The sequence below is a fragment of the Pseudophryne corroboree genome, chromosome 2 (assembly GCF_028390025.1).
Source record: "Pseudophryne corroboree isolate aPseCor3 chromosome 2, aPseCor3.hap2, whole genome shotgun sequence".
NCBI classification, from domain to species: domain Eukaryota; kingdom Metazoa; phylum Chordata; class Amphibia; order Anura; family Myobatrachidae; genus Pseudophryne; species Pseudophryne corroboree.
This window is the reverse complement of record NC_086445.1, coordinates 400,309,727-400,337,323: the sequence shown is the minus strand read 5'-3', so window position 1 is coordinate 400,337,323 and position 27,597 is coordinate 400,309,727. Positions and strand designations below refer to the sequence as shown.

General features: G+C 42.4%; 1 long non-coding RNA gene and 2 pseudogenes across 1 annotated transcript in view; 2 read left to right on the top strand and 1 right to left on the bottom strand.

Annotated features, from left to right (window-relative positions):
- LOC135050829 (uncharacterized) overlaps nt 1-27,343 on the top strand; it is a 42,398-nt gene extending 15,055 nt beyond the window's left edge. Inside the window, exons 2-3 of the long non-coding RNA XR_010241858.1 lie at nt 13,133-13,249; nt 26,521-27,343. This is a non-coding gene — a long non-coding RNA (uncharacterized LOC135050829). The remainder of the gene's footprint in view (nt 1-13,132; nt 13,250-26,520) is intronic.
- Nucleotides 4,574-4,693, bottom strand: LOC135052331 (5S ribosomal RNA; annotated as a pseudogene).
- On the top strand, nt 8,563-8,682 carry LOC135051690 (5S ribosomal RNA; annotated as a pseudogene).
- Nucleotides 27,344-27,597: the final 254 nt, after the last annotated feature.

The following is a 27,597-nucleotide window of genomic DNA, read 5'->3' as shown; positions in this document are numbered from 1 at the left end:
CACTACTACTCCCCACTGTAATGTGGCTGGTGCTACACCATTGCTGCAGCTTACCTAAGTAGGCAGGGGGTGGACAGTCTATCATTCAATATTTTAAACCTAGGCAACCATGGAGGTTCGCAACACTGATCAGCATATTTAACGTGCAAATCAATTGTTTTCACAATGGTTCTAGTAACTAGGATTCCAGAGACATCTTGTGTCCAAATACTGTACTGCATTAAGCTGATTATTATTTTTTTATGCCTCAATCTTTCAAGTACCCCCAGGCCCCACTTTAAAGCAGGTGCTTTTGTTTCATTTTTTCTGTTTTATGGTTGTTGTTTTTATAATCATAATCCCAATTGTTAATAGATTATTTGCAAACCTTTTTATGTTTCATATACATTTTTCTGCCTTATAAAAAGTAACCACAGACCTTCTTCCTATTTCTATTATTAGCATAGGACAGTCGGGAGAACAGGATATACATACAATTATGCAGGAGGTAATGAGCGATCACCAGTGCAACTAGACAAATCCAATGTGCCATTCCCAGCTGTTTCTTGACAGTAAATCTATTTTAAGCTCACAGCTGGTGTTTGCCACTGACAGGGTGTTGTCATCTTCCCACCTCCCTATTTTGTGCCCCCATACAGGGAGCAATATAACTTTGCATACGACCAACATGCTGCCAGGTTTAGCCTTTGCCAGACTGGGCACTTGTCATGAAGTCGTCACCTTCTCATGTGCTCAGATGGGAGGCAGCTGTAGGATAATGCAGAGGTCATCAGGGCCTGGAAATAGATACTCAGTAAAATGATTTATTCTTTTTAAAAATGGAGTAGATCAGGGACCAGGGTCCCTGGGGGAAAAAAAAACCTTACTATATTAATTTAATGGTTGCAAGAGGGGCTTTATTTAACTAAAGATTAATATAGGTGTGGTTGTATGAAGACTAGGTTCCTCAAGGAAGTGGGGAATGTTTTTAAAAGGTGATTGGAGGTTATTTGGGAGGCTTATTTAATTAATTAATTAATTAATGTATTAAATTATTTAATAGTTTATTTAGCCTTTTTTGTTTTATAGGCCTGATATTGCTATCTATTGTATATTGTTTTGATCAAATACATCACTGAAACATCAATTAACCCTTTCTGCTATGAATAAATGGGGTTCATCCTAAGAAATGCAGGATTCAAACGACGAAGGACACTAAAACTGTCCCCCTATCAGTTGCTGTTGCTTAGTGCCAGGAAAGGATGCGGTTAATAATGTTATTAGGACCTGCCAGGATAAATGTTGCAGAACGTATTAATGGAAGTCCAATGATTGGGCAATATATCTCCTATTCAGGCCTCAATAAACCCAGAGACACCCTTATATGAAAAAGGAGCGACCGCTTAGTGGTTATTATCTGGTTATAACTTATGTACTGCAGAAATATTAGTAGATCTGGCGGGGGAAGGCACTTAACGTACAATTTTATCCATCCTGTCACCTACACACTCAAGGACACCCTCATTTGAAAGAGCAGAGACCCGTCTTTCAAACATGCTGCTCTTAGTAGTTCTGTTCTGCTAATGAACAGATAAATGAGGGGTTCTAATGCCCTGATGTCCCACATTTAGGCAGCAATAAACACAGAGAACTCCTTAACTGACGCAGTAAGTTGTCTGTTTTTCAAAATGCTGCGTCTTGTGGAGCTACCAGATTATTCCTACACATTTTATGTGCTTCATTCAATATGCATTTTATTTATTTATCACTCTCAAGTGTATGTTTTACCTTTTGTCATTTCAGAAAGATGGATTAATGCCAAAGCAAGAACCACACAGTATTTCTTGGGGTTACAAACAAAAAATAAAAATAACCTTTGGTTCACTTTCATGCAATTTCGGTAACAAAAATACGCATACTAATGCTATTTCGCTAAATTCAAAGACTTCTGAAAAACAATCATTTATATGGGCTCCACATGCTAATCACTGTTGGGATGTGACCAGCCAAAATAGTGTCAAAGTAGTTGAAAGGGGTAATCTGTTCAGCTAGAATTTAATTCTGCACAGTTCTGGTACATGACTTGGGCTATTAGCATTAGACCTTAACCATGCTTTGGGCTGGATGTAATGGCTTGTGAGACAGCTGAAGCTCCGCGGCTCCGGCCAAACTCGTACGTTTTTTTCTTAAAGCAGCAAACGTTTACAAGGCAAAACAACCAGGTTTTGCCTTGTAAACGTTTGCTGCTGTAAAAACGTGACCCCATCATGTCAAACATAGCCCTAATGTTATATTTGCTTTGTTTTATTCCTAGTGCATATATATTAATTTATTTATCTATAATAGTGTGTACAGAAAGGCTTTCTGTTATTGTAAATGCACCTCCTTTCATTTGAGGTATGAAGGCATTATTAAACACCAAGAATTTATTGATTTAAGGGATCTATTCATCATCCCATAATTTCTATAAAAGTATACATTTTACCTACTCATTTATACTCCTTTCACAACGCACAAATAACACGGTATCGACCCAGTAAATTGCTGGGTTGACTTGGGTCACTGTGCCGTGTGAAAGGGGTCACTGACTAATTACTGGGTCGCCTGACCCATTAATTCAACCCAGGAATAAAGAGGGGTTATTCCCAGGTCAGGTGCAGTGTGAACGGGTTTCCAGGTCGATGCGACCCGTGACCCATCCACAGCATAGGCAGGGGGGGCACCGTCCCCGCCCCCAATGGCAATCCAACCCGAAGCCAGTCTGAAAGGGTCCAATGCCGGGTCGCACCCTGGAAGGATCCATTTCCAATTCCCGGGTACGACCCAGCATTGCGATGTGAAAGCGGTATAAGAAATTAAGTGGTCTATTTACTAAGCCTTGAATGGATATAAAGTGCACAGAGATAAAGTACCACTATGCAAGGCTTAGTAAATAAACCCCAAAGTTTCAGGCCATTCATGAACAGTGTAGTGCAGGAGATATCACTGATACTTGGTTACAGTTCTCCCCCAATCATTTCCACAGTCACTATACTTAAGTATGGGGGCGTGGAAACTGTTATTTATTAAAGGTTTTTTTGGGGGGGTTTTTTTTTTTTGTAACTTGCTAGTGCTACTGTATGCCATATGAAATAGTATACAGCATCTGAATGTGTTCACAAGCTGCTGCTTAAACAGTGTCTTGTGCAGCAGAGACTATTCAGATCCCTCCCTGCTGCGGCTCACAGCTCCGCTGAACAGGGGCAGCCCGCTTCCAGCTCCACCCCTCCCCCTCACTGTACTCCTGTCTAGAGACACATGAGAGGAATGTTGAATTCCATGGTCTCTCCAGCCACTCCCTCTGCAGTCCATCTTCTCACTGATGGGGTATGTTTTGCCTAATGGTGTGTCCCAATTTTCACTTTGCGATTTCCCCTGAACTCCCCGGAGCCCAGCACCACCGCTTTTGACTAACTTTTCTTGAGATATGGACTATGTGTGCTTACGACTTTGGCTTATGTGAGATTTTGGCTTATGTGAGATGTCATTGACATGTGAGATGAACTAGATAGTACACCGATCTAGCAAGGATTGACTTGCCTGCACAGTCTATCTTTTCTTGCGATGCCAACCTGGTGGGACCGTGCATCAGGATCGAATCGGGATCGCAAGTGGCATGACACCTTGCAATCTGCACTAACTTTTCTTACGATTTTGACTATATAGTCAAAATTATAAGAAATCTCACCATGTGTACACACCCTTACACTCACAGTTTGAAGACAGACTGCGAAGATTCTCAGAAGACCGGTGCAGCAGGAGAGAAGTCTTAAGCTGGGTACACATTAAACAATGTGTAACCAACACAACATCGGCGGTGTCTGAACCCGGTGGGGGTGCCGGCATCAGCAAGTGCATACACACTTGCTAATGCCGGCAGCCACAGCGGAGGAGCAGGGACCATGCTGCATTTTGGCAGCCTGGCCCTCACCAGTGATGTTGCCTGTCGGACCTGCATGCACGTCTGACAAAGGATGTCGCTGACGACGCGCAGAAGCGTGTGCAGAATGTACCTATACCAATAGGTTCGGCCAAGAAAAGTAGCTAGAGCAGTAATACTCAGTATGTGGGCTACAAGTGAAACTCCTTGACCATTTTTCGGTCCCTCGGTGGCTAATTCACTATGTACCTTACCTTAACATATCTCTTACAGAAAGGACCAAAAGAAGAAATTTGGAAAAAAGACTCTTTTGTGGGAGCACTCTAATTCAGAGGTTATAAGTATAATTGGTGAATTATTAACAAAAACAATTTAATAAGCGAAAGTCAGATTCTGGGAGTGACTGTATGTGAAAACAGTAGCTTAGCGAAAATATGAACCAATTAAATTATTCTTGATCTCCAAATTCACGATTTACAAATTGCCAGGAGTAAAATTCTGTGATGCTTGTGTCACCATAATTCTGCATAATATATCTTATGAAATGTATGACCATCATTCATTCTGCTAATATCCATTACGGATTTTTATAGATGCAGAGAATAAAATCATTGGTCATGCGAATTCCAATATTGGATGACATAAAGTTGAGTGCCAATGTGTCCAATAGCCAATTTATTGCAGTACCAGGGTGTTCAAAGGAGGTCTCCCTTCCTCATACTGACCCGGCCTTTCACTGCTTAGCTTCCACGTTCAGAAGAGATTGGGCATCTCCAGTGAAGTGTGACCGCAATTATTGGACTCCTCTCTTTGATCACTCCAAATATATGCCAAGAGGCTACTATATGTTGGGAATGGAGAGCATATGTGATTCGTAACAAATTGAGTTACAAATGAAAGATTACATGCAATCAGCTGATTAGTCCGCATGTGACACAACGATCACTGAGGTAATTTTATATGTATAATCACTTAGATATGTGGAAAGAATTCAAATATACCACATATAAGAAAATATGTGACACGGCGGTCACAAAAAAGAGGCAGATAAATGCGTACAATCACAAATATTCAACAGCTGATGAATCAGTATGCGACATGGCGGTCACAGAAGAATGATCATAAGTGCAATCACTAAATTTATACAGCATGTGTCTAAATTTATAATTAACGTGCAGTCAGCTGATAGATGAATATGTGACACAGCGGCCACAGAAAAAATTAGATGCGTACAATCACCTTAACAATCACCAGCTGATTAATCAGCATAAGACACAGTGGTCACAAAGATATAATTATAAATATAATCCCTCAATTATATAGCATGTGACATAGCAGTCACAGAAAAAATATAAATAGGTTATTAGGAATAATATATGTGGGAAAGTTCATAAACGTCACATATCATCACTAATCAATTAATCTTAAATCTGAGCTTAGAACAGGTCACCAGTACGGCCGTACCAATTAATTTAAATGCCTAATTCAATTTATGCTGTAGAAGACAGCGTGAGATTATGGCGAAATAGCAGACAAACGGACACATATCAAGCGGATACCAGCTCTTTGTGGTGGACCCCTCTGGGCAGGGCCGGACTGGCCATCTGGCACTTCTGGCAAATGCCAGAAGGGCCGATGGCCACGTGGGCCGGTCCAGCGGTCACTGAGACGCGCTGCCGCTCAGTCCGGTGGCAGCGCGTCTCAGCTGTGAGGGACGGGGGTGAGAGCACCGGGCGCCCGCCAGCACGGCTGTGTCTGGCGCGGCGCGTATAGCGGACTTCAAAGCAGCCGCCGGTTCGTGAGCCAATCAGAGCTCGCGGACCGGCAGCCAATCAGAAGCCGCCGGTCCGCGAGCTCTGATTGGCTCATGAACCGGCGGCTGGTTTGAACGCTATACGCTGCCGCGCCAGACACAGCCGTGCTGGCGGGCGCCCGGCACTCTCACCCCCGTCCCTCACAGCCCGGAGGAGGAGGAGCAGCAGCAGTGCAGCAGCGGTAAGCAGCTGCAGCACTGGCTGTTGTGGGGGCAATTGTATACCTGGCACTGTGGGGGCAATTGGCTGGCACTGTGGGGCATTTGTATACCTGGCACTGTGAGGCATTTGTATACCTGGCACTGTGGGGGCATTTGTATACCTGGCACTGTGGGGGCAATTGTTTATCTGGCACTGTGGGGGCATCTGTATACATGGCACTGTGGGGGCATCTGTATACATGGCACTGTGGGGGCATCTGTATACCTGGCACTGTGGGGGCATCTGTATACCTGGCACTGTGGGGGCATTTGTATACCTTGCACTGTGGGGGCAATTGGCTGGCACTGTGGGGCATTTGTATACCTTGCACTGTGGGGGCAATTGTTTACCTGGCACTGTGGGGGCATCTGTATACATGGCACTGTGGGGGCATTTGTATACCTGGCACTGTGGGGGCATTTGTGGATCTGGCACTGTGGGGGCATTTGTATACCTGGCACTGTGGGGGCAATTGTTTACCTGGCACTGTGGGGGCATCTGTATACCTGGCACTGTGGGGGAATCTGTATACCTGGCACTGTGGGGGCATTTGTATACCTGGCACTGTGGGGGCATTTGTATACCTGGCACTGCACTATCGGGGGCATATAATGTAAATTTCGGCTCATACCGGGTGCTGTAATGTGAATTTTGGCTCATACTGTGTGGTATAATGTGAAAGGGGCAGCAGTACTAGATAGTATAAGGGGTCCTACTATTGTGGTGCATAATGCGTATAAGGGGTGTATGGTGTGGTAAACTACACTGAAGGCCACGCCCCCTTTGAGTGGCCACGCCCCCTTTTCCGGAGCGCGAGCGCTTAATTACAAACCTCACATTTCCATACCCCCACTTACAAATTTCCACTTCAACCACTGGTTGTGTATATTTTAATAGAGAATGATGTACGCCTGTATGTTGTTAGAATATTAATTATATTTGTAAGGACATAGACTAACAAGTGGGAGGAGTCAGGAATAGTAAGGGGAGGAGTCACAGAGGTGGGCCTGTGTGCTTCAAAAATGCCAGGGCCTATTTTTAGTCCCAGTCCGGCCCTGTCTCTGGGTCACAGAAGGGAAGGGAGGGAAAGGGGGGGGGGGGGGAAGGTAGGAAAGGGGGAAGGGGAAAATATGTGTATCACAGCAGGTTATATAAACTTGCAGGGAGTATTGCTGCAATAAACAATTAATCCTTGAATAGAAGGTGGAGACTGAACTTGTATAGGATGTCTCTAATATTCAGAGTTCTATTTGAAAAGTGTTTGCAGGAAAGGATAAGAAACAAATGGATGTTCAGTCAGTCAGTTTGCAGCCTTGCAAATTTAAACTAAAGAGTGGATAGGTTTCACATTAGTGTGGGGTATATACGATACCAGTGCTGGTATATATGCTGTCCGTTCCGCTTTTGGCCGTGTAGACGCTCCGGAGACTGCAGCGGCGTGTGTCCGTAATAGCGCTCCAAGGAAGCGGTGGTTTGGGGCCGTTGCCGTGGAGATACTCCGGAAGCTGCAGCGGCGTGTGTCCGTGGTCTCGCTCTCGGAGAGCGATGGCTTGGGGCCGTTGCCTGGTGATAGTCTAAGCGCTGCAAACTGACTGACTGAACATCCATTTGTTTCTTATCCTTTCCTGCAAACACTTTTCAAATAGAACTCTGAATATTAGAGACATCCTATACAAGTTCAGTCTCCACCTTCTATTCAAGGATTCATTGTTTATTGCAGCAATACTCCCTGCAAGTTTATATAACCTGCTGTGATACACATATTTTCCCCTTTCCTTCCTCCCCCCCCCCCCCTTTTCTCCCCTTTCCTCCCCCCCCCCCCCCCTTTTCTCCCCTTTCCTTCCCTTCCCTTCTGTGACCCAGAGGGGTCCACCACAAAGAGCTTGTATCCGCTTGATATGTGTCCGTTTGTCTGCTATTTCACCATAATCTCACGCTGTCTTCTACAGCATAAATTGAATTAGGCATTTAAATTAATTGGTACGGCCGTACTGGTGACCTGTTCTAAACTCAGATTTAAGATTAAGCAATTAGTGATGATATGTGACGTTTATGAACTTTCCCACATATATTATTCCTAATAACCTATTTATATTTTTTCTGTGACTGCTATGTCACATGCTATATAATTGAGGGATTATATTTATAATTATATCTTTGTGACCACTGTGTCTTATGCTGATTAATCAGCTGGTGATTGTTAAGGTGATTGTACGCATCTAATTTTTTCTGTGGCCGCTGTGTCACATATTCATCTATCAGCTGACTGCACGTTAATTATAAATTTAGACACATGCTGTATAAATTTAGTGATTGCACTTATGATCATTCTTCTGTGACCGCCATGTCGCATACTGATTCATCAGCTGTTGAATATTTGTGATTGTACGCATTTATCTGCCTCTTTTTTGTGACCGCCGTGTCACATATTTTCTTATATGTGGTATATTTGAATTCTTTCCACATATCTAAGTGATTATACATATAAAATTACCTCAGTGATCGTTGTGTCACATGCTGACTAATCAGCTGATTGCATGTAATCTTTCATTTGTAACTCAATTTGTTACGAATCACATATGCTCTCCATTCCCAACATATAGTAGCCTCTTGGCATATATTTGGAGTGATCAAAGAGAGGAGTCCAATAATTGCGGTCACACTTCACTGGAGATGCCCAATCTCTTCTGAACTTGGAAGCTAAGCAGTGAAAGGCCGGGTCAGTATGAGGAAGGGAGACCTCCTTTGAACACCCTGGTACTGCAATAAATTGGCTATTGGACACATTGGCACTCAACTTTATGTCATCCAATATTGGAATTCGCATGACCAATGATTTTATTCTCTGCATCTATAAAAATCCGTAATGGATATTAGCAGAATGAATGATGGTCATACATTTCATAAGATATAATAATAATAATAATTTTATTTATATAGCGCTCTTTCTCCAATAGGACTCAAGGCGCTTAATATATTATGCAAAATTATGGTGACACAAGCATCACAGAATTTTACTCCTGGCAATTTGTAAATCGTGAATTTGGAGATCACGAATAATTTAATTGATTCATATTTTCGCTAAGCTACTGTTTTCACATACAGTCACTCCCAGAATCTGACTTTCGCTTATTAAATTGTTTTTGTTAATAATTCACCAATTATACTTATAACCTCTGAATTAGAGTGCTCCCACAAAAGAGTCTTTTTTCCAAATTTCTTCTTTTGGTCCTTTCTGTACTTGATACTTTTTGACTCTAGGGAGCACCACTGAAAGCAACATTATATGATATTGGGATAAATCCTTACAACATCTATGGTTGCCATATATAGAAGGAATTCTATTTAAATTCAGTTTTTCAGAGGCCACTAATTGTTCTAAAAAATCTTTTTGGACTGGTGCGGTTCCCTCCTAAACCCCATTTCTTAACATATCTCTGTCAGCAGGTGGCCTAATGGGACAACCTTGAGGCAACCAGATGTTTTTTGATTCATGGTTCTTGGACCTTCTTTCTTTGTACCCTGGGCTGCTCAGTGTCCATGAGAGGAGATCAATTAGTCTTCTTGAGACAAATGTAACTGCCATCTCCTCTTCAGTCTCGACATTATCTACAGAGCCCTGTCCTGAGCTCAATCACTCTTATAGAGTAGACAGATCACTGCCAGGAGCCTGGTAAGGAAAATGTTGATACATTTCTTGCAATGCTAGATTGTAAAGCAAGATTTTAGTTGTATTGGCTCGTACCTTTTAATTATTATTATCTTCCTTCTCTGTTAATTTCTATGCTAAGTTCATTAAAAAAAAAAATCTTGTGACCCTCTTGGACTCATTGGTACCTACTAATGACTCTTGAAAAGTTTCTAGTACGTACAACTGGCCTAGAAATATGTTCTGAGTAGAGGTAAATGTGATGGCTTACAAGGTGCACACGGCTCTTGCAAGCATGATGAAACACGTTAGGATTGTCCCATTATTGCCGCTCATGGAATAGTAGGCATAAAATATGAGTATCCTAAAACAGGCTGCTAATAACTCATAAAAACCACTAAAGCTCGAAATCAACGTTCAAGCCATTTGGTTTCAATGTATTCAATTCGAAAATAGTTTTCATCTCTGTGTGTGTGCTAATTGTTCTCTAGATCTCTTCTTCAGTTTCCTTCCACTAACTTGATCCCTACAAACCGCTTAATATGTGTGATGGAACTGCCATGATGAAGTTTAAAGTGCTGTGAAAGTGAATGCGTCTCTAGCCCATTCTTTATATTTCTCAGGTGTTCCCCCATACTCACCTTGAATGGTCTAGTTGTGTGGCCTATATAGCATAAATTGCATGTGCATTCAATGAGATACAGAATGTGTTTTACATTACATGTGATAAAATCTCATCTCATGTAGTGTTCCATTGACCTCAACACTTTCTATTTTCCTAACGTCACACTCTTCACACGTCTACATGCTATACATACACCACAATGGTGAAAATCTGTTGTACGTATAGCTCTTCTTGCATTTTTTGCATGGTAAATGCTTCTAGTCAACATGTTTCCCAAATTAGGTGCTTTCTTAAATATAAAAAAATGGCTTTTCTGGGATTTTAGATCCTATTATAGGATCTTTTCTCAGGATCCCCCAGTGCTTATTAAAAGCTTTTTAAATAAATTAATGCTGTACATTATATTCCGTCACAAATGCCCATTCGAATCTTTCTGCTCTAAGCCTCCTATGATGTTGATCTTCCTTATTCTCAATCAATAGGGTGCCTCTATCTATCCCTGAGACATGGCTTTTTCCATATTACTCGAAGAGTAGCCGCTTGAAGTGAATTTCTGTAACATTTGGTTGGCCTGATGCTGAAAGACATTTTCATCTGTACAAGTCCTTTTAAGGCGCTTAAGTTGGCCCCCTGGTATAGAATTGATTCAATTGATGTGGTGGCAACTCGTCAGATGTATATAAGCATGCGAATCTGTAGGTTTTGTAAAAGTTTTTGTTTTTAAAACCCCATTTTCTTTATAAATAGTGATGTCTAAATAATCTACGCTAGATTCACTAATCATAAAAGCAAACTCGATGTTCAGTGTGTTTGAATTAAGAGAAGTACAAAACTTGTTAGAATTTCTCTGCGACCTCTCCATTAAAATAAAACATCATCGATATATCTTTTCCAGGTAACCAGGTTCGCTCCTTAGGGATTATTGCTACTTCATATGTAATCCAATTCCCATTGGCCAATAAATAGTTTGGCATAGCTTGGAGCGAACTTGGTGCCCATCGCTGTTCCTACTTTTTGTATAAAATAATCTCCATTAAACATAAAATAGTTGTTCACTAAAATAAATAATACTCCTTCCACTAGAAACTTTCATGCTTTCATCTATAGTACTAGCAGATAAAATCTTTCTATTTGCCTCTATACCAGCTTGATGATAAATTATGGTATATAAAGACTTGACATCTGTTGTAATTGGCAGCAAGCCTTCCTCCCACGGGCCTTTGGGTAGGATCTTAAGTAAGTCTTTAGTATCCTTTAAATGAGATTTGTTTCCTAAAACTAGGGGCTGTAGAAAATAATAAATGAATTCTGAGAGGTTGACTGTGGCCGAGTCAATGCCGGCCACTATTGGTCTCCCTTGTGGCTGGACCAGATTTTTGTGTCTCTTTGGGAGAACAAAAATCAATGGTGTACCAGGTTCTGGATTCCATAGGAATTTATAATCCTTATCTTCCAAAATACCCTGAGATTTGTAATTATCTAAAAAAGATTTAAAATCATCCATAATCTTTTTCGTAGGGTCTGATCTTAGCTTCCGATAGGTTGTTTTATCTCCTAATTGTCTCAAAATTTCTTCCTCATACTATTTACTGTCCATCACCACCACTCCCCTGCCCTCATCGCCAGGTTTTATCACAATCTCCGAATTTTCTCTTAATTTTTTTAATGCCCCCCTGTCTTTATATGTTGAATTAAATTTCACCCCTTTAGTTTCAATTTTATTGATATCTTGTACCAGGCAGAAAAAGTGTCTACAAAGTTACCCTTCATGTGTAGCGGACAAAAAATGGATTTTGGTCTAAAGCCTTTCTCTAAAACGGGTATTCCCAACCACGGTCCTCAAGGCACACCAACAGTGCAGGTTTTAGTGATATCCAGGCTGCAGCACAGATGGGTAAATCAAAATAACTGAGCTACTAATTAAGTCACCTATGCTGAAGCCTGGATATCATTAAAACCTGCACTGTTAGTGTGCCTTGAGGACTGTGGTTGGGAATGCCTGCTCTAAAACATTGGTTTCCCACTGTGTAAGAACATGTGAACTGATGTTAAAAATTTTGACCTTTTCCAGGCCTACATTGATTTTTTGTTCATCTATCTCAGTTTCATGAGTCATGGCTGCCTGTTGTTTTGGGATCAGATTTTTTTTCTCTCTCTAATTTTGGATTTATTTTTATTCCCTCCCTGTTTACCCCTATGGGGAAGGTCTTCGTATTATCTTGGGGTGGTTCCTGGTTATCATCCCTAAAAAAGGGGAACAATTGATGTTTTGGGCTAGGGCTGCGAATCTATTGCAGAATTGTTTGGGTGTAAAGTTTTTATCCCTTTGGTCTGCCTGCCTATATGCACATCTTTCATCGTCCCAAGTTGGTCTCCTTATATTATCTCTTCTATGATTATCTCTTCCTTGATAATTTTCCTGCTTCATATTGTAGCGGGGTCTATAGAAGTTATACCTACTCTGATGGTCCTCATCCTTTATATTATAGTGTGATCCATGCCTATTAGGTTCCCTCTTGGGATACCTTTGTCTAAAGCCTTGACGCCCTTTCCCTCTCCATTCAAGATTATGTTTTCTTACATGATAATTTCTCCTCTCCAGGGTTTCTAAATCAGACACATGATGATAATTTTTTCTTCCATGATAATCTCTCCTCTCTGGAGTTTCAAAATCAGGAACAAAAATCAGGAACATAGTCATTATCTTCTTCCTCTATATCATCTTTAATTAATTCTAGCTCCTCTCTCGCTTCTTTTTTGTCTCAGGAAAATTTGGAAATTTATCAATCTACTAATATTTTCTCATTCTTTTTAAAAGTTTGTTCGATCCTCCCTTCTAATACTTTATATTCTGCTAAATCTGCAAATGGGACAGTTAGTCCTCTATATACAGTTGCTTTCTCATCTAATTTCACTAATTCTTTTTTTCTCTCCTCTATAATCAGATTCATCAAAGTGAATGAGCAATTCCTTGTTATTTTATCCCATTCTTCTTTGAAAGATTCTGAAGATGTGGAGAAGGATGCTTTTTTATCTATCTTCAATCCCCTGGATACTAAATGGTGAGCCATATATTTCTCAAGGGTCACTGTCTCCCACCAAATCTTATTTTCTTTTAATAAAATTGTTTCTAATTTCCTCATAATGCTCTCTAAACTTTTGTCTAGAAGCTCCACATGTTTCCCTCCATCTTTAAGTAATTAATCCAACATGGAGCGTCTATGCTCCTTGTAATTATACATGGTACAGCAAAATGAATATATCAAATAAGGAAAGTTATACAAAATACAAAGATACAATAGGTAATTCACAATGCGCTACCTGAGTGGCAACCAGAATAAGCACACTTAAGGGGAATCCTCAAAACCCTTATACATAAATACTGTGACACAAAAGTAAGTGGTCTTATTTTCCGGCGCTTTTGTGAGCGCTGGAAAAAAAGACCACTTACCTTTGTGTCACAGTATTGATGCTACATAAACCTTGTACATGTTCAGCATTTTTTCTGGGACCTTTGAACTGTAGATACTGGTGATCCCTGAATATACAGTTCCAGCTAAACTGCAAGACAAGTGGACTAGGTTTGTAGTTTGTGTACATGGAACAAAAACCAAGGTAAGCACAAGGGGTCCGCAAGTTCACTTATATCATTATACTATTTATGGGAGCAGAGCAGGAGTTATACCTGTGTCATGTAGGGGACACGGTCAGGATCCCAGTGTTTGATATCTCTATAGTCAGAGTGCTGACAGCAGCATCCCGATGGTCAGAATCCAGATGGATCCCGATGATAAGTACTGGGGTTAGGGTTAGGCCATGGAAGTGGTGGGTTAGGGTTAAAATGGTCACTGGGATAAGTCAGGAATTCAACCGTCAGGATATCTATACCATCCCATAATATAGAGACTGTTAACTACCTTGACATCTATATAAAAGTACATGCAATTAAAATATTAATATTACTATGGAGAGTTGCATGCATTTGTGCTGTGAACTTGAAGTTAGCCAGCCACAGAACCTGTATGAGTCACATGTCCCTTTATGGAGGGATGGTGGTTCCCAAATAATGAAAGAGATATGCCTGCTGATGTATCTATCAACAAACCACCTTTTGTCAACTGCAGAAGCAGCTCCCATAGAAAGCTATTGTGAAGCTTGTCCCTTTAGCTAATGCCATATGAATATGGTGTTAGTCATTGAAGTCTATGGGGAACATGTTGCAAACAGTATCGGGAGAGGTATCCATGCATGTGTGATCAGCATATGTGAAAGTATAGTGATTGATAATGCAATCACTTTACTTTACACATTGCAGGGACAGGCTCCTATTGAAGTCTCTGTCCCCACATGTGAACAATAACACCAGCGGTACTCATTTCCTATTGCCACGAATAGAATTGGAAAGACATTATAATGTTTGATTAAAGTAGTGATAATAAATTGTCCCCTTGGTCATTGGAGTCTTTATAAATGTACCCCACTTACTGCATTTCCAAATCACTGGTTTTCTTTACTTCTAGAGGTGTAGGGGCATGCGTCTTGATACTACCCCAAAAGCTTACAGTGTACTAGTCAATAGCAATTAAAGCTCTACCATAGTTTTGTCTGTCGCGTGTCTCTTAATCTATAAAGTAAACCTGATATTGCTGTTATACTGCCATTCCACATCCCCTATATATTCAAAGCCAGAACTCTTGGGCACCTGTTGAGTCATTTTCTGAGTATCTGTGCCCAGCAGTGCTGGCAGGATACAGTGATAATGAGCAAACTAAAATCAGTATGCAAAGAACAAAATCTGTTTTGTCCATTACTTCCAATTAAGCAAGGTGTTAGAGGGAGCTCTGGGAATCATGGTGACAATTTGCATGTTAAAATGTTAAATATTCTGGCAGTAATTTCTGATTTTTATTATTGTTCTTACTGAAGACATGTAAGTATAAGCAGATGCTCGCACAATAACATGCATTGCCTTTAAGTATAAAGCTTCACAAATTGTAATTGAAGAACTGCAGTTACCACTTGGAATGCTTGGTTTAAGAGATTGAAGCGGACTCCATTTGCGTTTGCTTGCTCTTCTTTCCAGTAACAGGAGTTACACAGACTGAAAGCAGGATTTAGGATGAACGGCGTTACTAAATGAATTTCTGCAAACAAACCTATAGAATGAGAAATACAGGCATATTTGTTTAAGATGGTTAACGGATTCTTTTTTTCTTTGGGTCAGATGTATTAACCTGGAGAAGGCATAAGGAAGTGATAAACCAGTGATATGTGCAAGGTAATAAAGGCGCCAGCCAATCGGCTCCATTATGTAAATTAACAGTTAGGATCTGATTGGCTGGAGCCTTTATCACCTTGCACATATCACTGGTTTATCACTTCCTTATGCCTTCTCCAGGTTAATACATCTGCCCCATTGTCCCCTGTGAATTGCATCTGCCTGCGAGTGTATATTTTCTGCTACATTAGCAGTGCATCTAGGCTTTCTGTTACCCGGGGCTAAGGCTGGGTACACATCAGGATGATGTATATCCGTGTCCCAGCTGACCTGATAACCGATTAAATGATATATTGTGTTGCCATATACACTGCACAATCCTGTATATGACAGCACAATATATCGTTACCTGCCATATTCACTTGTATGCCGTTGTCAGCAGGGTTAGCCGATCTGATGTACAGCACATCGGATGGAACAACCCTGCTGACGATGGCTGGGAGTGCACAATTGCAGGTACACACTGAGCGATATGGTTGATATTGTTCCGATCTGCATCAGAATGATACATTGTCCAATGTATATCCCACCTAAGATACAATCCCCCACGCCCTCCCCAGTGCTAGTCATGCAGTACAGAGAGCCTAACAGTGGCTGCCATATAATTCTGAGTGCAGTATACAACACAGGGAACATCAGAGACTGCCATATAATATAGAGTACATCAATGACTGCCATCCAATACACAGAGCATTATGATCACCAGACAATTCACAGAACATAGCAGTGACCGCCATATATTACAGAGAACATCACAGCCACACAGCATGGCCCCTAGAGTCCGATATCAGTATGCAGCTGACCTTGCTGAACCTGCTTCCCCTGCTGCTCCTCAAAAGTAGCTGCATAGTGACTTGAAGTTTCATTACATACAGAACAAAGAAATGGGTCCTTATCCATGGGAGCTGTGAGGTGCAGTGCATTTCCGCCTGGAAAGGGGTAAGATGCAGTTGGTCATCTGGGCCAAATCGCCCCCGAACTACTCCTTGGTTAAATCATGAAGTAAAAAACATGAATTCTGCCAGGTAGTTTAAAAGATTTTGAACCAATTCAAACTTACTTATTTTAAGTTAATGTATGCGGGATCCGGTCTGAAGATCGACAGTGTCTAGGTCGACAATGTTTAGGTCGACCACTATAGGTCGACAGTCACTAGGTCGACATGGATGGAAGGTCGACAGGGTTTCTAGGTCGACATGTGCTAGGTCGACAGGTCTAAAGGTCGACATGAGTTTTTCACATTTTTTGGGGGGGGGATTTTTTCATACTTAACGATCCACGTGGACTACGATTGGAACGGTAAAGTGTGCCGAGTGAAGTGGTAGCGGAGCGAAGGCACCATGCCCGAAGCATGGCGAGCGAAGCGAGCCATGCGAGGGGACGCGGTGCACTAATTTGGGATCCCGGTCACTCTACGAAGAAAACGACACCAAAAAATAAAAAATTCCTCATGTCGACCTTTAGACCTGTCGACCTAGAAACCCTGTCGACCTTCCATCCATGTCGACCTAGTGACTGTCGACCTATAGTGGTCAACCTAAACATTGTCGACCTAGATACTGTCGATAAAACGAACCACACCCAATGTATGCATACAGATGGAGCTCTGCTCATCTATCCCTTTAATAGGATTAACTGAGCCAGTGCATTCGGACTTAATCCCCTGCTGTATTGTTCTCTCTGTATTGTATTGCAGCTGAGAACAATAGATGAAAGGCTTATGCTAATAAACCATGGTGCACCATGGCGCAGCAGAGAAGGCTAGATGAGCGAGTCTCCACCTGTAGGTCACACCATATGAGATACAATTAAGCGCAGGCTCCAATCAGGCTTCTTAACTGAATGCCACCTGAATACCACTCACTGCAAGGCCCCGCCTACTCCCTCTTACAGGCTCACCTCCCTGCACGCTGAGCCTGTGCTAGGATTGGTGCAGTACAGAATACTTGATGGGTAATTATTGATCATCACCCTTTATTTAATATGCCCCTGTTGGCAATCTCTATTATTCCGTCACCTGGGCCATGCTGTCTTTCACTCAGGCAGTATAACAAATAGTTGCAGATATAAACCCATTGGGGGTAATTCCAAGTTGATCGCAGCTGGAAATGTTTTAGCAGTTGGGCAAAACCATGTGCACTGCAGGGGGGGGGGGGGGGGGCAGATATAACATGTGCAGAGAGAGTTAGATTTGGTTGGGTTATTTTGTTTCTGTGCAGGGTAAATACTGGCTGCTTTATTTTTACACTGCAATTTAGATTGCAGATTGAACTCACCACACCCAAATCTAACTCTCTCTGCACATGTTATATCTGCTCCCCCTGCAGTGCACATGGTTTTGCCCAACTGCTAAAAAATTTCCTGCTGCGATCAACTTGGAATTACCCCCATTGTTCTGCTAGCAATTGTAGCTAGCTAAATCAGAGACCATGGGGTATATTTACTAAAGGTTGATTTTAATAGATTTCCATCAATTCCAGAATGATTCAAATTAATCTTAATCGATGTTGGACTTCCAGGGACTAAAACACACATTTACGAACATATTAAAACAGGAATCCTAATCAAGTCCAAGATGAGGGTAACCAGAATGGTTTCATAATTGGTAGAATAATCAAACAGTGCCATTCACACAGCTGCATAACACATGCCAGCACAGACCAGATAATGGACTGATTGGGTTTAGGTATAGAAACAATTCGCTTTACAGGCATCTGCCCAAATACGGGCATTATGGCATAGTCCTAATTAGAGGGTACACTCACGATAGAGGAAAAACTCTACTACATTAGAAAAGTTTTCAGTATATAATTTTTGACCATTCGTTTCTCATTTGTATTTAGATGCTATCTAACTTTTTTTTATTATACAAGGAGAGTGATACAGTAGAAATGGGTTATATGGGTACACTATATAAATTACTGTTGATAAATAATTATTCTTCTCTACTTAACATATTCATAGGGGTCAATCAAATTAGGTGTTAGTTTGTGATAGCGAGTTTGTTTCATGAAACATTGCACAAATGCGCGCACCCACTAATTCATAGATCCAGTTAGAAATGCCATTGGTTGGTCGCCTACAAAAAGCAGGTATCCGGACTCTAGGTCGACAAGACTTAGGTCGACAGTAACTAGGTCGACAGGGTCTCTAGGTCGACATGTTCTAGGTCAACAGGTCAAAATGTCGACATGAGTTTTTCACATTTATTTATTTTTTTCATACTTTACGATCCACGTGGACTACGATTGGGAACGGTAACCTGTTCCGAGCGCAGTGGTAGCGGAGCGAGCCACCTTGCCCGAAGCATGGCGAGCGAAGTGGTGCACTAATTGGGGTTCCCAGTCACTGTACGGCGAAAACGACACCAAAAAAGATAAAAAAAAACTCATGTCGACCTTTTGACCTGTCGACCTAGACCATGTTAACCTAGAGACCCTGTCGACCTTCAATACCACACCCCAAAAAGCAACATGAGAAAACTGTATAAAAAAGTAGGGTAACCATATTGGACCCCAAAAAGGGGGCAACTGAGATAACAGGACCATATAGAAGGCTGTTAGTAGCCATGAGGAAAGCACTGGAGGTTTTTAAATGTTTTTAAATTATTTTTGCACTTTTTATAGTTGAAAAATGATAGCAAGCGTTTTTTCATCAGACTAAAGTCATTCCAGCATTTTGGGGGACAGAAAAATGTATGTGATAGTATTTTTTTCCAGCATTTTTATACAAGTTTGGGGGTTCGAATAAACACTTTTCCCTCTCAGATGCATGTTAAAAAATCCCTCCCATCCATTCATTTCCAGGTACATATCCCACATAATTTATCCTATCATTAGGCTTTGTAGAGAAATTCATCTGAACACTGACCTGTCTTTATTGGGCAAATTATGCTATTTTAACTCCTCCATATGTATGATTATTCATTAGGAGGGGTGTACATAGGCAAACGCGTCATTTGAGAAAATGGTTTAAATTATGACAATAGCAATCAGCGACGGACTGGAGCCTTACTTCGGCCATGGCATTTGTGAACGCGTGCACAATCGTCATGGGGGGGCGCACCGCACAACGTAAGGGGGCATGCCGCGAGTCATAGGGGCATGGACTGGTGGCATGCCCCCATTACCATGGCAATGGTTGCTGGGGAGCGGGGGCGTGCCGCGAGTCCGGGGGCGTGGACTAGCAGCACGCCCCCATTTCCATGGAGACCATGGAAGCAGAGAGCCGGAGGCCTTCCCGCAGCCTTCCCAGCTCTCTGAATGACCGGTTCGGCCCACCTGCCCATCGGCCCTTCTGGCATGTGCCAGATGTCCAATCCGGCCATAATAGCAATGGTATATAATATAATTAGATGTGACAAGAACACTGGGATAGTGTTTGAGGGCAGGTATATTTGTCCCAGGTTCTTGTCTTACATGTTTTAGAAAATGTTAACTTCTAGGAAAAATGCTTTTTGTTTTGTCTGAACCTTTTCAGTTTGCTGTAAAAGCTGGGTAAAGGCTCTGAGAGAGAGATAAGGCGAGTTCTAGACATTGGGCCCAGTTCGGGTCTTTGGCCTCACAGAGGGCTAATCAGGGTTTCAGCTGTGTAAGAGTGATATAGTGTTTCTAACCTGATTAGTATGGGCAGACTGCCTGGGAAGGCTGCAGGATCTGTGTGTGAGAGACACGCTTTCTGATGCAAGTAAGCTATACAGTATGTACTGAAGAACTCTGTGTTTTGTTTAGTGACAGTTAGGAACATCTTATGTTTAGTTAGTGCCGGACAGGCAAGGTATTTTTATTTTGGGGTTTGTTTTATTTTCTGTTTCAATAAAACTGGCCGGGGTCAGTTGTACCAGAAACTGGACTTGTGTTGTTCCTCAGCTGCGTGCTGCCATATTCCCCAGGAAAAGGCACCTTGCACCCCTACAGTGTTACAACTTGGTGGAGAATGCGAGCAGGCCGTTCTGCGCATAAGTGAAAGCAGCAGCTTTGTGAGGCCTGCAGAAAACGGTGGTTTATGCAGATACAGCCCAGTGTGAAGTTACTGAGACTCACCCCTGAGGGTTTGATATATGTCCTGGGTGAAAGCAGCTGCAAAGCCACCTGAAAAATCTGTTGACATGGAGGATCTGCTTAAAGCCTTGCTGCAAGCTACAGCGGCTCAGCAGGAGGCCAACCGACAGCAGCAGGTGGCAATGGAGGAAAATTGGAGACTACAGCGTCAGGATAGAGAGGCCTTAGCAGAAGTGGTGCAGAGACTTGCAGCTCGGGTTGGAGATGTGGCCGTCAGTGCTCCAACCAGCTCTAGTTCTATACGAGCCAGTCACTTCCTGCAGAAAATGACAGAGGCTGATGATGTGGAGGCCTATCTGACCACGTTTGAAAGGACTGCCGAGCGTGAGAACTGGCCGAAAGCACAGTGGGCCAGTCTGCTGGCACCTTTCCTGTCAGGTGAGCCCCAAAAAGCTTACTTTGATTTAAGCCCTGCTCAGGCTCGGGACTATGATAAACTAAAGACTGAGATCCTGACCCGCCTGGGAGTCACGCTGTCAGTACGAGCGCAACGGGTGCACCGTTGGCTGTACGCCATGGAGAAGCCTCCGCGCTCCCAGATGCACGACCTTATTCAGCTAACAAAAAAATGGCTGCAGCCAGAGACATTAACTGGTCCCCAGATGGTGGAAAGAGTCGTCATGGGCCGCTACTTGAGATCTTTGCCCATGGTCCTGCGCAAGTGGGTGAGCCATGGAAACCCGGGTACTGCTGACCAATTAGTGGACATGGTAGAGAGGTATTTGGCAGCAGAGGAACTACTGATGACCACCCAGCAACCCATAGATCCTCGACAGCGCCCTTCAGTAAAGACTGGTAAGACTGTTCCGTGGGAAAACGTTGCTGGGCGGTTAAGAGAACGCAAGGCTGGAGAGACTGTAAACACTGGCCCTGGAAACAGGCCAATGGGGCTAGAACGGTCTATGCTGCCCAAATGGGTTGATAATCGTGTGGTTAAATGTTTTAGGTGTGGTATGCCAGGTCATGTTATTGCCAATTGCCCAGTCACGCAAGAACCCATGCAATGTGATGCTGCCTTTGAATGTCGCAGAATGTCTTTCTTTGCTAGGTTAGCCTGTACTGTGGTACCTTCACCTGAGCTGGAAAAACAAATGTGTGATGTGTTCTTAGAAGGTAACCGGGTAGAGGCCTTGCTAGATTCAGGAAGTTTAGTTACCCTCGTGAAAGCTGGGTTAGTGAACCCCTTAAAGGTCCAGCAAATACCTATTGGGGTAACTTGCATACATGGGGATACCCAATATTATGCCACTGCTGAGGTGAATATAGAAACTTGTTGTGGGTCAGCAATGGTTAAAGTGGGACTGGTCCCTACCTTGGTGCATGAGGCCATAATAGGGAGGTATTTTCCTCATTTTTGGAAACTGTGGGAATCACGGTTATCAACAGATGTGAGAAGTAAAAAGCCAGTTGATAATACCGGTGATTTTTTGGATGTACGTGGGTCTTCGGAACTTTCTGGCCCTTTGCCTTTTGCTAGTTTGGCTGGGGAAGTGACAGATGGGGAGTCCAGTGAGGACCCTCTTGCCGGGAACAGAGACATAGTAGTTAGAACTGAAAGCGTGCCTGACCTGGAGGTAAAGAAGGATCTGTTTGCGTCTGAACAGTTAAAGGATCCTACCTTAATAAAGGCTAGAGAGAATGTTAAGATTGTTAATGGGGAACCTGTGGTACCAGGTGACAGGGTTACGTATCCCCACATGGCCATCTGTAATGAGCTCTTGTACCACATTGTCAAAAGGGGTGAGGATGTGGTGGAACAGCTGGTAGTTCCCCAGCCTTATCGGAGAACGGTACTAGATTTAGCTCATAGTCACGTTACCGCAGGACATTTAGGGGCAGAAAAAACCACTGAAAGAGTTTTACAAAGGTTCTTTTGGCCAGGGGTTTATAAAGAAGTGTCTGAATATTGTTCTTCCTGTCCTGAATGCCAGTATCATGCCCCTAGACCCCATTTCAGGAGCCCACTAGTTCCCATGCCTATTATAGAGGTCCCGTTTGACAGAATAGCCATGGATCTCGTGGGGCCCTTGTTAAAGTCTGCTCGGGGCCATCAGTATATCCTGGTAATTATGGACTATGCCACTCGATATCCTGAGGCTGTCCCTTTACGCACTATCACAACCAAGGCGATAGCTAGGGAGCTGGTGCAGGTATTTAGTAGAGTGGGAATACCAAAAGAAATTTTGACTGACCAAGGTACTCCATTTATGTCAAGGATCATGAAAGAATTGTGCAAGTTATTTAAGGTCACTCACCTCAGGACGTCCATCTACCATCCCCAAACTGACGGGTTGGTGGAAAGGTTTAATAAAACATTAAAAAGTATGTTAAAAAAGGTTGTTGAGAGAGATGGGAAAAACTGGGATTGTTTGTTGCCCTACTTGTTAATGGCCATCAGAGAAGTTCCTCAGTCCTCTACGGGGTTTTCTCCATTTGATTTGTTGTATGGTAGACACCCCAGAGGGCTGTTGGATGTTGCCAAAGAGACGTGGGAAGGACAGCCCACTCCTTATAGAAGCGTTATTGAGCATGTAACACAAATGCAGGATAGGATTGCAGCCGTGGTACCTGTTGTCAGAGAGCACATGGAACAGGCCCAAAGTGCTCAACAGAGGGTCTATAACCGGAGTGCCAAGATACGGGAATTTGCTCCTGGAGATAGAGTTCTTGTTTTGGTACCCACTGTGGAAAGCAAATTCCTAGCTAAATGGCAGGGTCCATTTGAGATTAGGGAAAAAGTGAATGAGGTTAATTACAAAGTATACCAGCCGGGAAAGAGAAAACCCGAACAGATCTACCATGTTAACTTAATCAAACCCTGGAAAGATAGGTTGTCTCTGTCAGCGGAGCCTTGCCCTTCGGTGTCTTCACCCCGGTTGCTTCCCGCAGTGAAGGTGTCAGAGACATTATCAGCTGATCAGAACAATCAGGTTAAAGAATTTCTCATCCAAAATAGGGAGGTATTTTCAGAGCTGCCTGGCCGAACGACCATAATAAAACATGACATTGTCACAGAACCAGGGGTCAGGGTTCATTTAAAGCCATATAGGATTCCTGAAGCTCAGCGAGAAGCTATTTCTAAGGAAGTTAAAACCATGTTAGAACTGGGAGTCATAGAGGAGTCTAACAGTGAGTGGTCCAGTCCCATAGTGCTCATCCCGAAGCCCGACGGTAGCATACGCTTCTGTAATGACTTTCGTAAGTTAAATGAGGTGTCCAAGTTTGACGCATACCCCATGCCCCGTGTGGATGAGCTTGTAGAAAGGCTGGGAACAGCCAGGTTTCTCACCACATTGGACCTGACCAAAGGTTACTGGCAAATACCTTTATCTGATAGCGCCAAAGAAAAAACAGCCTTTTCGGTTCCGGAGGGGCTGTACCAGTATAAGATGTTACCCTTTGGGTTGCATGGGGCTCCAGCAACCTTTCAACGGGCGATGGATAAAATTTTGAGGCCCCATAGAAAATATGCAGCTGCCTATTTGGATGATGTGGTAATTCACAGTACAGACTGGGGGTCACATTTGGTTAAAGTACAAGCAGTACTGGACTCAATCAGAGAGGCAGGGTTAACTGCTAACCCAAAGAAGTGCTGCCTTGCAATGGAGGAGGTCAAATACTTGGGCTTCACCATAGGCAGAGGTCTGATTAGGCCCCAATTGAATAAAGTTGATGCTATTCAAAACTGGCCTCGTCCAGTGAATAAAAAACAGGTAAGGGCTTTTTTGGGAATTACTGGGTACTATAGACGGTTTATTCCTAATTTTGCGACCACAGCGGTGCCGTTGTCAGACCTTACCAAAGGGAAGCAGTCAAATGTGGTGAAATGGAACCCTGATGCAGAAAAGGCGTTCCAAGCGTTAAAAGTGGCTTTGTGTTCACAACCGGTGTTGATAACACCAGATTTTTCAAAAGAATTTGTGGTACAGACAGATGCCTCAGAGGTAGGGATAGGTGCTGTGCTGTCCCAAACCAGAGATGGGGACGAACACCCTATCATTTATTTGAGTAGGAAACTCAATGAGCATGAAAAAAGGTATGCCATTGTGGAAAAGGAGGCTTTGGCCATTAAGTGGGCACTAGATACCTTGAGATATTACCTCTTGGGTAGACAATTCAGACTAGTGACAGACCATGCCCCTTTAAAATGGATGTATGTAAATAGAGGCAAGAATGCTCGTGTAACTAGATGGTTTCTAGCGTTGCAGGACTTTAAGTTTACTGTCGAACATAGACCGGGAACACAATTGGCCAACGCAGAGGCATTGTCTCGCATCTTCTGTTTGGGGGCTACAAGTGTTCCGGCCCCTAGGTCGAAACAGGGGAGGGGGATATGTGACAAGAACACTGGGATAGTGTTTGAGGGCAGGTATATTTGTCCCAGGTTCTTGTCTTACATGTTTTAGAAAATGTTAACTTCTAGGAAAAATGCTTTTTGTTTTGTCTGAACCTTTTCAGTTTGCTGTAAAAGCTGGGTAAAGGCTCTGAGAGAGAGATAAGGCGAGTTCTAGACATTGGGCCCAGTTCGGGTCTTTGGCCTCACAGAGGGCTAATCAGGGTTTCAGCTGTGTAAGAGTGATATAGTGTTTCTAACCTGATTAGTATGGGCAGACTGCCTGGGAAGGCTGCAGGATCTGTGTGTGAGAGACACGCTTTCTGATGCAAGTAAGCTATACAGTATGTACTGAAGAACTCTGTGTTTTGTTTAGTGACAGTTAGGAACATCTTATGTTTAGTTAGTGCCGGACAGGCAAGGTATTTTTATTTTGGGGTTTGTTTTATTTTCTGTTTCAATAAAACTGGCCGGGGTCAGTTGTACCAGAAACTGGACTTGTGTTGTTCCTCAGCTGCGTGCTGCCATATTCCCCAGGAAAAGGCACCTTGCACCCCTACAGTGTTACATAGATTACTAGAGCTGCCGAAATATCATGCAGTTTAAGGGACAGAGCAGAGCTGCTGCACAAGTCCAGTTGAAGCAGCTTCTTCTACTGAGTTTGCTGTGTGTGTGTGGATCTGACGCCTCAATCAGTGCACTGGACAGGATAGTAGCTACCAGGAAGAAGAGGCAGGAGCCTTACCATGAGGTGGGAGAATGTGAGCTTAGAAAGTGCAGTACTGGTTCTATTATGTTTGTGTAATTATTTAGAATGGAATGTTTCACCTTTTCCTGACCACATGTTTTATGTTATTTAAATGTTTGATACAGCCTATACTATAGACCACAGGTTCTCAAACTAAGTCCTCAGGACCCCACACAGTGCATGTTTTGCAGGTCTCCTCAAATAATCACAAGTGAAATAATTAGCTCCTCCTGTTTACCTTTTAAAATGTGTCAGTGAGTAATTAATACACCTGTGCACCTGCTGGGTTAACTGCAAAACATGCACTGTGTGGGGTCCTGAGGACCGAGTGTGAGAACCTGTGCTATAGACCATCGATAGTGTTAAATATTAATACTGTATTCCATACAGTATCAAGTGTACAAAAAGACCGATGTTTACATTAATGTCCAGGGTCATTACTAGGTTCTTCTACCGCTCCCCCAGACTCCCGCACTTGCTCCAATGATCCACAGAGTGGTAGATTGTGGACTGCATTTGGTGACCCCCCTTGAGAAATCCTGAGTTTGCCCTGGTGTACCAGAGGTTCTGCACTGTGTACCAACATTTTTTGCCTTAAAATATTTTCCTTACCTTGTCATCTGCTCAGGCAGTGCACGCAAAAAAAAGGTAATTTTACTTAGAAAGTCAATGCAAGATTGGAACTGGATTGCTAATGTAAATCGTAGTGTCAGTTCGACCTGAGAGCGGCTCACAGGACCCAACTCTCACCTAATTGGATTGACTCCATTGTTGAATTATGTCATTTTATGCACCATATTACAAATGATTGTTGATTAGAGGTATTTAATTGTATAGCATTTTCTGCTTGAAAATATTTACTGCATTGTAATATTTATTCGGAAATGCCTTGTTACTGTCTCCATCTGATACAGGTTACTTTGGAACCTCTGAGGAGTAGGACTAAATTGCAGGAAAGTATTCACAATGCACTACTAATGTGTTCTTCCTGTAGTAGCACATCAAGTTCCTTAAAACCACTTGATATGAATTCCACAAATCTTCATTGCAAGTATTCTAAGAACAATATGTGCATCTGCAAGTAAAAGCTCAAATTAACAAAACCACAAACCTTGCATTTCTCCCATTTAAAATAAAATTGATAATTCATTTTAGTATAAGCTTTTCTCAAGGGTGCAGAAAACGAATTAATGTTTATGCATAGATCCTTTCATTGAATGTATCTGTCAATGAGCAGTACTCCACTATACTGTATAAAATTGTTCTATTGCTAGCCGCTCACGTACTAATAATATTGGGATGTGGTTAGCAAGTCACTATGTCGACTATGACTATGTAGACAGGAGAAAGACAGTGCTAGGATCTGACAATGTTGAAATACTACTTTTATCTGTGTGGGTATTATAACTTTAAACTATTGACTTGTAGTTAAATGGTTAAAGGCTACAAGCTTTCTCTTAACAGAGTGCTGTTGTGTATGACTCATCAACCACAGCAACATAATTTCTGTGTTATTGTGCATGACTCATCAACCACAATAACATCACATTTCTGAGTCACCAGACCTAAAGGTCAGGCTTATTAGACTGCAGGTGCATGTTGTATTTTTGTCTCTATATAACGGTTTGCATATGCCCAAGCCTCTCACTGTTTTATTGGAACATCACAGTGCTGTACGACAGTACTTAGCCCATGAGATATTGATACCTTATCATGTTAACTGCTGTTTATCTTCTATCACCTGTATCCTCTTATCTTCAATAAAACCTACTTTGGTTTGCAATCAACTTGTGGACTAACCTCCTTGCTCACTTCCACTAAGCACCTACTAACTTGTTTGCATCTGCCAATACAGACATAAATAATGCCTAAAACAGCAGGTTTAAACTGCTTATAGACAAAGTGACTGTATACCCTAATATTGATTAATTGGATTGACATTGCTATTTGTGACCCAAATCAAGTGATTAATGCTGTCCGCATATGCAGTC